We start from the raw sequence: 13,127 nt of genomic DNA, 5'->3' as shown, positions 1-13,127 counted from the left end.
GAGCAAACGAGGAGGAACAAAAGGTTCTAAGCACACCTCCGTCGCGAAAACACAGACCGTGATCTGAGCCTGAGACTGGACTCAAGACTCATATCATCATCTTAATGTAAGTTACGGTACGTGGAAGTGGGACTACTCAGGAGAAGCCTTTGTCCTGCAGTAGACGTAGTTAGGATGATAAGGATTATAATGATGATGAGTGGGGCTTCTTAATAAGCCTCGGGAATGGGAACACTCTTATATGTATACTGAAGTGCAGAGTCATTTGTTAGTGGCGTGCTTGTGCTTGAAGGACGTATAATCTGCCTCGTCGTGAAACTACGAATGGTATGGAGGAAAGTAGGCACTGGTCCACTCGAGCTCCCATAGTCCAGCTCGATTCATTTTGCGAATGTTGGCGCGTTATCCCTAAGGTTGTAGTCTACGGGCCTCGTTGAATGGTTGCTCGTCGGTATAATTCGTCGCGATGGAGGGTAGCAGACACTGCATTTTCACAGTGACCTATGCTCCTTGGACGTTGAGGAGGACTTGAGAAAAGTGTTTAGTGGGGCGCTGAATATGCCTGTGTTGAGGGCTCCCTTAACGTGGCCAGACAGGCGATTCTGCGCAAATGCACCCAGAAATTGTTGTCTGTATGCAAGAATAATGATCACGTTCGTGCGATGATAAGGTTAAAAAAAAGGACGGCCTCTGCAACAAATTGCCTTTTTGCAGTTGTTGGTGAGTCATGTTGTTTTATGTTCAGATCGATGCTGTCATGAAGATAGACGCCATGTATCGTGAATCTGAGTAGTATATGAGCGTTGGGGGTTCGATAAGATGGCTAATTCGTATTTGCCGTCTCTGCGGCTGCACGAGTCACGGCACCATGTTCACAGGACCTTTTGCAGGCGACAAAATGGTATGCAAGCTACTGGTGCTTGTCACGTACCCCGTTTGCCAAAAGTAACCGAGCAACAGGTATTTGCTTCTAGACAGTATTACGGAGCCTTTACGGCAACCCTAAAGACCGAAAGGTGTCAAAACGTGAGGACAAGGGCTCGCCTTACTTTGCACAGATTCAGAGCTTAAGGGCTGCCAAAAGTGCTTTGCTGTGCGCCTAAAAAAAAAAACCACCATTGCCCGGTTACTTTGGCAAAGACGGTACATAATATTTACTGTATTGGAAGGTCATCTGCAGAGCGACCTCCTACGTGTGCACATATGGGTTTGACGTCGAAAAGCGATTGCAATCAAAGATAGCGAACAAAAAGCATGCGTGTGCATTTATCAGCAAACACTGAACTTATCTTTAAGCAAGCATTTTCGGCGATACTTTCGACGCATTACCACTTCGATGAATTAGCGATGCTTCCCACCGTTTGACGCACGTAACTTTGCTATGCTGACAAACTGCCTCAGCAGAAGCGTTGAAATTTTTATAAGGCTGTGCTTGACGTTCGCGATGACTTTTGCTTATAAAAATTTTCTACGCCTGCTGTTCACAATGTCGACATTGTTCTCGTAACTATATCCGGTCACCATGATACAGATGCTTTCATTTCTCATGTTAAGGGCTTGGGTACAAGTACAAAAAGTTACTTTTCCATGTTGCACTTGAACGCCTGCAGCTAATTATGTAACAAAGCTGGTGAACTGGTCATATATCTCGATTTGCTGAATATGCAGGTAAATCTATCGTAAGCCTTCGTTCAGCAAGTGTGCCGACTGTTGTATGGCTTTCGTTCCCGCTTCTTCGCCGTTTCTTGTGTCTTTCCTTCCTTTCGAAGCCTAGCTGTGGCTGTTCGTGCGCGCTTCCTTTGTTTGTTTTATTTACAACATCGGCGCGGTGATAGAGAGGGCGAGTGGCTTCCTACCTTTCATGTTCGCCTCGTGTACCTCCAGACTGCCTAAAATATATCTTCCTCGGGAACATTCGCCCTAATAACTAGTGGGAATTCATAACAGGCTGCACAGACAAGAAACGTTAGCCCGGAGTACAGTTCGGTATCCCATCCTCGCCCTCAGACCATGCCTCTTGGTTTCCCCCGCCCTCACCTCACCATCTTTGCTTCCTCGCCCTCACCTCATCATGTATTTAATCCCTCACCCTCGTCCACACGAATTTTAATGCGCCAATCCCCCCCCCCCCTAACGTGAAATCCTTATGAGGTGAGGGTGAGGACGCTCTCATGAGGGCTCGCCCTCGTGAGGACGCCTAGGTCTAGTCAGGTTACGAATACTGCAAGGGAATTCGCCGTTGACCTCCATTGGTCATCAGCCGCCGAACACCTATGAAAGCATTTTTTTTAACTTAGTCTTCTCACCTGATTCTAAACCCCCCCCCCCCCCCCCCTCCCTCATTTTTTTAATCGTCCAGACCTCTATTCGGGCTCGCCCTTAACGTGCATGGCGGGCGTAGCCGGCAGAGGATGTCTCCCGCTTCTGTTTTGCTCGTGTGTGGATCACTCGTCGACAGTGTCAGTTCAGTGGAATACGGTAAGCGTGAAAAGAGTTCAAACAATCCTTCTTTTGCAGTAGAGGCTATTTTGTGTGCCAGCATTCGAGACAGATTCTTCACTGCTGAATCTCCACATTCCCCCGGTTAACGTTTGCAACCAGATCTCAGTCTGAGCGTGTAGGCACACGCACAAAGCGCGAAACAACATTTTTCTGCGCCTATAGCCAAGACTCATTCCATCCCTTCGCACCACATCCACGCAACATGAACATCCACGCAACAGAACCTCCTCACCATGTTGTCCAATTCCCAACTTGTGCTGACTCAGCCAACCCAGTAAAGAGCGACTTCACCTCGCCTTCAAGACCTCTCCCATACATGTAACTGACGTCAACATCGCCGTTTAGGAGCTCGGGGAGGGGGGGAGGGGGGGCAGTGGAGGTGATAGCGGATAAGCCATCCGGTTACATTAGTGCCGTTTAAATGAACGCGACAGGGCCGGGTTGCGCTGAGTTGTCGGGCAGCCAACCGGTTACTGGGTTGATGTAAACGCCGCCCAGCCGGGTCTATGTGTCGAGCGGTCGGGTTCACTCAACTCCGCCGCAAGGGGTAGGTCAGACCGACACGGCCGGCGGGGTGCTTGTAAACGCTGTCGAGTCACAGAGTCGGGTTAGTAGGAGGGCAGAGGATAAATTAGAACATGCTTTTCGCTTGCGCTGTTGCGCCTCCGAGACAGAGGAAGCGCGCCGCCATCTTTGAGGCTGCCATTCCCCGCTCACACTGCACTGCTCGACGCTGGGCGTCCCTGCAGTTGCGCCGGTTTTGACTCGCTAAAATGGAGTTCATGTAAAGGCGCACCCTACGAGCCGGGGTGACCTTGTTCAGCCCGGCCCCCTGACTCGACCCGCCACTGTCGGGTTCATGTAAACAGGGCGACTCGGCGCCAAAAACCCGAACCCATAGGCTGGTATGCGGGGAAACGGCACAGTTCTTTCTTATAGCAGGTGATACACTGCAAAAATCTCGAGGAAGTTCCGCGTATCCGTAGATTAAGAGAAAAACACGCGACTATTTCATCATTGGAGCTCCCAGAATGCGCGTATAAGTTTGTATCGTATGCTCTGGTGCAATAATTGATGGAAGAAATTTGTTAGGTTCCTCGAGATTGTCGTGTTTTCTTTCGGCTACAAGAATGGAGAAGCGAAGCGAGTTATCGGTCGGCCCACGCATCGGCGACGCCATTGTCCCGAGCTTATCGCCTGCGGTTCTTGCGCAAGCGGCTCCAGGCAGGCGAGTTATCTGCGCGTTCCCACGCGACGCCAGAAGTTGCCTACAGAGCATGCAACTTTTCTCGCCCCGAGAACATCAGGTACTTGGAACCATTGTAGAGAAGAACAATCGCCTTCCTTCCTCCTCCAATCGCCCTGTGTGCGTGGGTGGGCACGCATTGAAAAAAGGTTTTTCGCGGGTTGTCTTTTGCGTACGCCTGCCGTAGGCTGTGAAGCAACGTCGACTAGACTGTAATTAAATTTTGAGCTAACCGTAGCTTAGTATTTTAGTGGAAAACACTACTCAACGGGGTCAAACCCAACCAAGAATCTCATGTGAAGCCTCGAAGTAACTTCAGAAGCTCGGGATAGTTCGGAGGAGCGTCGCGCCAGCTGCAGCCAATGGGAGGAGGGCGTAACGCCAGCTGCCGTCGAGTGGAGAGAGGATGTGAAGATGAAGGGCGAAAAACGCGGCTGCGTGCACATGCACATGCCAGAGAGAAGAGGTCGAACGCAAAAGACAGCAGTATGCTGCGCGATCGAAATTTACGCGAAGCCCTCCACATCCGTCGCTATATTCTGGCCAGATAACCAACATCGCTTTTCATTGACGCCGCATTTTTCTGTTTATTTAGCTTCCTCCTGCAGAATGGCCAGCGGCGGCGGAGTGAAAATGCGGAAGAACATGACTCGTAACAAAATTTAATGACGCCAATTGTGATGTTATCTGGCACCAGGCAATTACTATCTTCGGCAGAAATCGAATTGGCGAAGTGGCTCAATTATACCATGAAGGCCACAATGCGTTCATCACGCACTCAACCAATAGCGATGAGCAGCAACTTGCGGTCTTGAGTTTAGGGGACGTAAGAATGCAAGCGGAAAGCTGTTGACCATGCCACGCAAAAAATGGCGATGAGTGGAAACTTGCAATTTTTTATGTGAATGTTCCTCTCTGTGAATGTCAATTCATCATCATCATGATCAGCCTGACTACGCCCACTGAAGGACAAAGGCTTTTGCCATGTCTCTGCAATTAACCCTGTCCTTTGACAGCTGCGTCCACCCTATGCCTGCAAACTTCCTAATCTCATCCGCCCACCTAACCCTCTGGCGCCCCCTGCTACGCTTGCCTTCTCTCGAAATCCACTCCGTTACCCTTAAGGACCAGCGGTTATCTTGCCTTTCGCATCACATGCCCTGGCCAAGCCCATTTTTTCCTCTTGATTTCTACTATAGGATGTCATTAACCCGCGTTTGTTCCCTCACCCACTCTGCCCGCTTCCGGTCTCTTCAGGTTACACCTATCATTTCTAAAAGATCTTGCAGCGACTTTCATGCATTGCTCGAGCTAAGATCACTGCTAAATAAACCGGAAGACAATTTTTCAGAAAATTGAAAATGCTGGAGAAGGCAAGGGACAAGAGGGCAAGGAGCAGCGCTTGCCTCATCCAGTCGTGCCATCTCTTGTATTCGTCTTCTCCAGGCACTGTCCTCTCAGACCACGTGAACGAGATGCACAAACGCACGACTCGCATCTATCGGAAGATGGCGTTTATTCTCCGAGTGTTAGAGTGCGTTTGAAGCGTGCGTCGATGCCCAAAAGAAATGCTCCCTATGCCTTAGGAGAAGAGAGCGCTCCCATGCGGGTACAGACGTGAGTGAGCAGAATTGTTGCAGCTGTTGTGCCCCCACTGTTGATGCAACAACCGCAGCGATGCTCCTTCGCGCTCAGTCAGCAGCATTATACTTCACCTCACTAGTTGATCGCACTGGAGTGGAAGCGATGAGCGCGACGCCTTCCGCACCTGCCAGATTGGCTATCGATTGCGTGAGAACAGAACGCTTGTGAAACGTCACCTCATGCCATCCTCGCGCTTATATAGCTTCCACACCACTGCGAAAAACTTGTTCAAGCATGTTGTGATGAACTGATGACGGTGGTGGCGGAGCTCATTTGGGATAACGTGCCGATGCCAGAGCCCAGAGTCAGCGATTCGGATTTAGCCCCGTTCAATGTATACAGCGTGAAGCAGTGCTATATCACTTGCTTTCAATGGTGCCGTTTATACGCCTCCAAGGTTTCTTCTCTTGGGCGGTCATCGCTTCTTCAGTATTGTGGTCTAAACTCATGGCATAGTATGGTCAACCAGACAAGGCGCAGTGACGTCACACGAGGACTGCACAGGTCTGTTTCGGGAAAACACTACAGGGACGTGAACTCTGTGATGCCCAGCAACGAAAACGCGAAACAATAGTAAGGAACCTCCGGTATTTCGTCACTATAGTGGTCCACAATGCAAAAATGTAAGAAAAGAAATATTATTGTAGAGAAGAATATATGGTCACTGCATGATTTAAATTAGCGAAGCGTGATAACTGTCGAGCGTCGAAGAGCGATAAAACTGATCAACACTAATTATGTGCATACAATAAACCCATAGCAAAACTAAAAATTGTTGAATCACCTGCCGCTGCAGCAGTACGCCTACAAAGATTTTAGCCTTTTTTGCCTTTAGGGTTATCTTTCACAATCAAGTATTTTCCAGCAGGCCTCCTATCCCTCTGGCGGCTGGCACCTAAAATGAAAAAGATAAATGAGAGCTGTTTTTATCTTTACGCCATGTATCGCAGTGGTAGTGACACAGTGATACGCCGGCTTATACGGCCCGTCAACTACAACCCTGAGCCGTATATGAAGAGCCTCAGAGGGACGAAAAGATGGCAAGAAGAAAGATCAGGCCACCGATAAAGGATGTGCATTTAAGAGTGCCCATAAAGACCATAATAAACGGTCCCTGAAGAGCGCCGATAGCGTGTCGGCGTGTACAGATTAAACACCGCCGGTGTGGCACATGCAATGGCCCATGCAGGCGCCTGATCAACGATACACCGTCTCGCCCCTCTTTACGAAGGTAGCTGAACAGAGGACCCTCCCCTCAATTGCATTCGCAACTGAAAGCTGCGGCGTTCACCTACTGGGCATTGAGAATGTCATCAGAGTGAGCTCAGGTCATGCTCTCTCGAGAACATGTTATCTCCAAGGGCCCTATATGTATAAACTGCAAGGAATCATCTCCCGTTCCGTTCTCTTTTCCTCCTTATCATATCGGTAGTTGCTGCCCACGACACGAACGATAACCATCTGGCAACGCCATTCGCCGGCACGGGTGTCGAATGCAGAGGAGCCGGCCAATGGCAAAGAGGCACAACACTGATACGCGAAAAGGATCCCTACAGAACACGACCCCAGGCGGGCCCGCGCTATTAGGCTTACGTGAGGCGGCAAGGGTGAGTCGGTGCTTCCTAGAATGTGGCATACGTGTTCACGCGATCCTGGTCAGCCTGGAAGCACGCGGCAGAAAATGACGAAAAGTCTGGAATTTTTTTTCATCTCCTTTCATGAAGCTGCCCGCTCATGGACAGTGCTTTCAACTCTCCTTCCGCAAGAAAGCCAACAAACGGCAATGTTTTGCAATAAAACATGTTCGTTTGAACACGCTCGATGAGAACCTCCGGTTTATTCGAACTGATGCCTCGGTCCCGCGGCGACTTCTCGCATATAATAGGAAGCGCCCATCCGAATCCGCTAAATTCGAACTCCGCATAATTCTAATAGATATTCGGTCCCCTTCGAGTCCAAATTAATGAGATGGCTATTTTCTCTGTAGACGGCACGTGGATGTCACGATAACGACGAGGCGAGTTGAAAGAATCGTTGCGTAGCGTTAACATGAGTCGCTTAAGGTTCCTTGGAGGCCAACCGCCAGGACATCCTTACACTTGCATCAAAACAAAAACGCCGCGATAGAATTACGCAAGCGGCCAGCACAGCTCGAATGACGTAGAAGCGTGAATGGCGAGACGATCTTCACATCAATGGCTATATGTTATCGTCTGGCATGGAAAAAAAAATGAGTAAAAGCAGAGCCTTGTTGATCACTAATCCGCTATTTTTTGTATGACGTCATTTCTGCAAGGCCATAAACATAAAACATGTGATGTGACTGCTCGCTCTAAGATAGCACGTCTGGGGAAAAGGGTGAGATGGGACGTTGTTCATCGAGCACTCCTATACAATCGTGAGAAGCCGGCGGCATTCGCTGCGCCTCGGAACCCCACTGAAGTCATGCAGTGCTAACCACCACACCATCCAGCGATATCCTTCTTGAGAGATAGCCTCTTCAAGTGCCATCGTTTCCCACGCCTCCCGAATGCCTGTGTGACGCCATAACAGTACACCGCGCCGAGTCACGATTTGCTCTGCAGGTTCCCTATATGAAGAATTCAACAAGCGTGTTGCGTGGAGTTTGAACACAACCGGATGAAGAGAGGCATAAGATGAGAGAAGAGGAGAAACTTTGGTCGAGCAATATTCTTCCAGCCAATGGCGGCGTCGCTCGCACATCCGGCGTTTGTTGTGGCCCAGCGAAAAAAAAAAGGGGGGGGGGGGGTAGTGTAGACGGACTAAGCGAATGGAGGCGGAGTCCTGCAGGAGCGTGCGCGCTATCGTCGTTCGAGTGCTTTAAGTGCTTCCTGCACCCGCCTATGCGGAGCGCCCGCGAAAGGGCTAACCTTTGTTACGCAGAGCGGGTGAGAACGACACGCAGCCTCTCATACGCACTCTCGACTTTCCATTTCTTTTGGCACGTGATAAGCTGATTGCCTGCTGCTGGGTGCTTCTGTTGTCAACCTTCACAGCAGCCAGCACTCGGCCGCGACACAGCGGTGGGAAAAAACCTTCAAGGTTGGCCTCGATTTCAGCATAGAGCCCGTCGCATTACAACCGCACTGCTTAAGCGCCGCAGATAGAGCGCAGTTGTATCTTTCTCTTACGGCATTTCTCGATTACTAGCGGTACCCGATAAGGGTGGAGAAGTTGCACGTAGAGTGAAGCAATGTTGAAATTGACTGATATGATGTTACTGCGTTGCAAGTCAGCGAACGAGTTTGCAGTTGATTTCCCTGTGCGAAATGAAACAGCGTAAATCAAGTTATAGAGAGGGAGCAGCAGATCCGCTCTTTGGTTAGCCCTTCTAGAATTTAAGAGTACGCAAAACGACTCATCTCCAAACTCACGCGATTTGTGCAGCGAAAAGGGCGTGGCCAGGCTGCATCGTCTGGACTCCAATATGGACACCGCGTCGTCGACAACCAACATCTGCGACGTGGAGGCGACGACAAGGTAATCAGCTTTTCATTTTTCGTATAACTCATGAAAGCTCGCGCCTTCGCCACCTCAACTGAAGAAGGTTGGCAGTATAGTAGGCGGTTTCAAACACTCTGCCTGTACATCTGCCAGCAGCGCGGTTATATGAATATGGCGTCACGTTATTCAATCGTATACCACTTCCGACGGCAAATGTAGCGCTCGTAACACAAGGATGAAATGAAAAGGACATCACGCGCGCTAACTTTCAACTGATGTTTATGCACTAACTTTTCGCAATCCTATCACAGAGCAAGTCACTTTCCACCACACCTTCTAACTTTTACTCGCGCCATCAAGGAAGGCCATCTCTTTCTTGGATAGAGACACCGAGGAAGTGCTCACACAATAGATCCGTCCAGCTTTTTTTATTTCTCTAGCTTCCATGATCTCCCACGTTAGTTGTTTCCTATTCCTGCTAAATGACAGTAATAATTGAAAATCGGGCTACGTATACCTAGGTTGCAATCCTCACGGTGCTCAGCAACGTGTCCTTCACAATTTTCGAGTTTTTTTATCTCTTCGCGAAGACTTTTATTTAAGCAGCTCCCGGTTTGGCCTATGTAGGCTTACCGCGTGACAGTTGCCTGGGGTATACAGCCCGTTCTACGCAGTCAGCAGATTGGTTCTTGGACTTCGTGCAGGCCAGCCTGCTTACAGGAAAATTATGTCATCTTATGCATAGCTTTGACAGTTTATCTGGTACTGAAAACGCTACTCGGAAAAGCTGCTCTCTGGCCTCCTTTTTTTTTTTTCACGTTATGTGAAAATATTGTGCTTATACAGAACCACTTAAGTTTTCTTATAGTTCTCAGGCAGAGTTCGACTTCGATAATGATTCTTGTGAGCGCTACGTTTGTCGGCGTGAGTAACCAACTCACCGAAACGACCCTTCTCGATTCCGAAGGTCAGACTCGAAATCGGTGCGTGACCTGCGGCCAGTTTTTGAAAATTAGCAGATAGTGGCGCCGTCTAAAGATAAACAGCCAAACTATTGGCGACGATTTCTCACCATTTGTTCCATCAGAAACAAAGTTCATCTGAATGCCTCAGATAGCATGACAGTCTGCCACTCTTCGAGTTGCAGACCAATCAGCGCGCCGGACTGTGAGAAGTTTCGCGACTGGTAGGATCAAAGAGGTCCATCAAAACGTGCGCGTCTTACAGCGCAGCCACGTGACGCTCGAGTCAACTTTTTCTGCTGGTTTTTGCAGCATACCGAGAGCACGTCTAGGAGTGTCATTCTCACCTGATACCCGGGCATGCTGGGCAGGTGGACGGGAGAACGATTGGAAACAAATTTAATGCGACAGCTGTAGAACGCTATAGAATGAAGAGCCTAGAAATGCCTTTCCGCAAAGCGGACCATGGCCAAAGCTTAGCAAACGGGTGGCTTGTTTTTTCCACTGCTCTTATGAAACATCTTCCCTTCTACTTTTCGCCGCACGATGCATAAATCTTGATAAGCGTGTGCCGAATAGTGAACCAACAAGCCCGTTACACGAGAAGCAGTCTGGGTTGGAGTGCGCACAGATGTTTGCAACCGGTCATTACGTCGATACGAGCCTTATCTCCCAGATAAAACAGCATGCGTCGACACCCGTACAGCACAGTTAGGCCTCGATTTTGTAGCACCCGACAACCCTATACTTGTGCCTTGACATTTAACGCTGACCTCAACCTCAATGTTGTTCTGTGTTTGATATACCAACATACTGCACATGTTGTTCTTGTTGTTGAAGAAGGAAGCAACAAAGCTTTTATATTGCGTCTTTCCTTTTAATAGAGACAATAAGTGCGGTGGCAATGTCGCCGCCTTCGTCACTCGGAACCGGCGCGAGCTGGCCCTGGTGCTCGCCTTCGTCTTGGTGATCGCCGCCATTGTCGCAGCCGTGCTGTTTGCGGTACGGTGTGCTTCAACAGGATGTTATCGAGGTACGCACACACACCCGGCTTGGAGGAGTTTTGTGTTCACCATTTCCAATTACGCTGCTCGCCACAACATGCACACTGCTGCATGCTATATGTAGGTTGGCCAAAACTAATTCGTAAGTTAAGCAGTTAAATTAAATAGCGACTGTAATGGCAGCGAAGTGGCAGTCCTATAATCATGTTAGCATTTCATTAAACATCGATAATTAAGTGCTTGTATTCTGTGACATTGATGGTTTACTTGTTTTTTGTTAATGCGTGAGAGGTTTGAGTCGGGACGGCAAGATCAAACACGAGGTAAATTTCGCAGCAGTTGCAGCAGGAAACGAACAAACACCGCAAAAGACAGCGGAAATTGGAAGCCCTTAGCTCAACGCGGTTGAAAACCCTTAGCAGTTTTCAGCAAGGCAGATCCCCTTGGTAAGGCATTGGTCACGGAAAGAACATCTGATGTTACAAACTCTAAACAGGCATCTAAGGTACCGAGAAGAATTTTCTCGGCAATTGTCTAAGGTCAGCCTATCGCCGGTTTGTTCTTCTTTCACACTACTTTCTAAGGTGGCCTTTTCCTTTCCACTTCGTAATGTCGGAGAAGATGCCTTGAAACATTTGTATGTAGCATTTAAAGTGGAACTGTGGAACTATAGAACTGAGTCAGAGTGTACCATGAGCTACAGAAGCCTTCTTTTTTTTAAATTCCAGATGGGCTGGACCAGCGCCAAGTCTGCAATAGCAGCGCCTGCTGGAATATTGGTTAGTATTGAAGCATCATGCATATAGTGACAGGGAAAGAATGTGTCGCCGGATAGCACACTCTAAACAGAAACGGGTAAAAAGGGAGTAAGCTGTCATTTACACTCCCTTCTATAAAAGGGAGTGTGATAGAGGACACTTTACTCCCTTTGTATACTCCCATATAGGAGTATTCTTGTTTAGGGTGCACGTGCTACCATGAGACTAACCACTTTCGCATTGACTGCATCTCTTCAAACGTCCCCGTATTACAGCTCATCCGACAAAAGTCCACAGGTGCGCATATGCGTACATGCCGTGGAGATGAGCAACATGCAACAAACTTTGTGCAAAGTTACTTTGCAGTCACTTCCGGGGACACCGCGTGCAGGCTGACCTGCCTAAGATAACCCAAAATGTATTGAAAGAAGCATAAAATTACTCTTGCAACGCATTTTAGATGCGCGTTCTACTGCACGGACATGACGTCACATGCATAATATCTGCATCAAGAAATTAACCGCACCGTACACGCGTTACGCTCATTTAATACAATCTAATACTTGGGTACGGATAAAGCAACCACTGATTGGGACGATATGCTCTATGCAAGCTCCAAACCTAATTTCAAATGCAACAAAGGTGCCACGTTTGCAAGCTTTACGTGGCCCAAGATACTCGCAAGAGCTTTCAGCTTGGCCCGTGTGCGTTGCCGTCTGCATCGATTAGTATTTTAAATACTAAAAACGACCCATGGGGACCCGGTGTAACTTGCAAATAATTCTGTCATACAAACCAGGGACAATACGACGTGCGTCGAAGTGTGCTGTGTATCCATTCAGGCTTTCTTTACACCTTGAAGCTGCACTATATGCTAACATTTATCACCATGCTTGGAAGCACTTACGAGCAGGGAACGCTCCCAGAGAAGGTTCTAACAGCCTCTAACCAGCATTTGCAGCTTAACTGCATGTTGGTGTACGGACGTGACAACGCCTGAATCAAGTGGTGTGCAGAATTCCAACACAACTCCGCTATACTTAGTGCCAATGCTGCTTGACAACAGCGTATAGCAAGTTTTCTCAAAGAGAAGATTTCTAGCTCTATGAAGACACAGCGAGTCCTCCCCCAGCCACTGACGTCACTGACGTGCTGAGTCAGCAGTAGCTTTAGCGATTATGTCGGCGTCCGATTGATGGAGCAAGACAGAAAGAACATAGGCAGGAAGTTGGATAGGGTCAGTGTGACGCAAGGACCTCATCTAATGGATTTTAGCATGCTGCATGACTCGACGCGCCTACACGCACACATGGAATTTTACTGCAAGAATGGGCTCCTATATTACTCTCCCTATTCCCGCACGGACGCTGTACAAAAACTCAGCATAAATATAGAATTTTGTGCTAAAACAAAAGATGGATAAACTGATGGGGAACAGTGAACTTAGAATATAATCTTCTATCCCATTCACGGGTAGAAGCTAGGCCATCATAGCTAGGCCAGATTGATTGATTGATTCGTGCACGGTATGTCTGACATGTTTAAG

The 13,127-nt window shown here is 48.5% G+C and overlaps 1 pseudogene across 1 annotated transcript in view; it reads left to right on the top strand.

Moving 5' to 3' along the window:
* LOC144125425 (neprilysin-1-like) overlaps positions 1–13,127 on the top strand; it is a 49,877-nt pseudogene that overhangs the window by 16,486 nt on the left and 20,264 nt on the right. The window contains exons 2-4 of the transcript XR_013313382.1: positions 8,801–8,893; positions 10,704–10,852; positions 11,552–11,602. The product of XR_013313382.1 is annotated as a neprilysin-1-like (transcript). The remainder of the gene's footprint in view (positions 1–8,800; positions 8,894–10,703; positions 10,853–11,551; positions 11,603–13,127) is intronic.

The sequence above is a fragment of the Amblyomma americanum genome, chromosome 3, assembly GCF_052857255.1.
Source record: "Amblyomma americanum isolate KBUSLIRL-KWMA chromosome 3, ASM5285725v1, whole genome shotgun sequence".
NCBI classification, from domain to species: domain Eukaryota; kingdom Metazoa; phylum Arthropoda; class Arachnida; order Ixodida; family Ixodidae; genus Amblyomma; species Amblyomma americanum.
The sequence above is the reverse complement of the archived record's forward strand: the minus strand, read 5'-3'. Positions and strand labels throughout refer to the sequence as shown.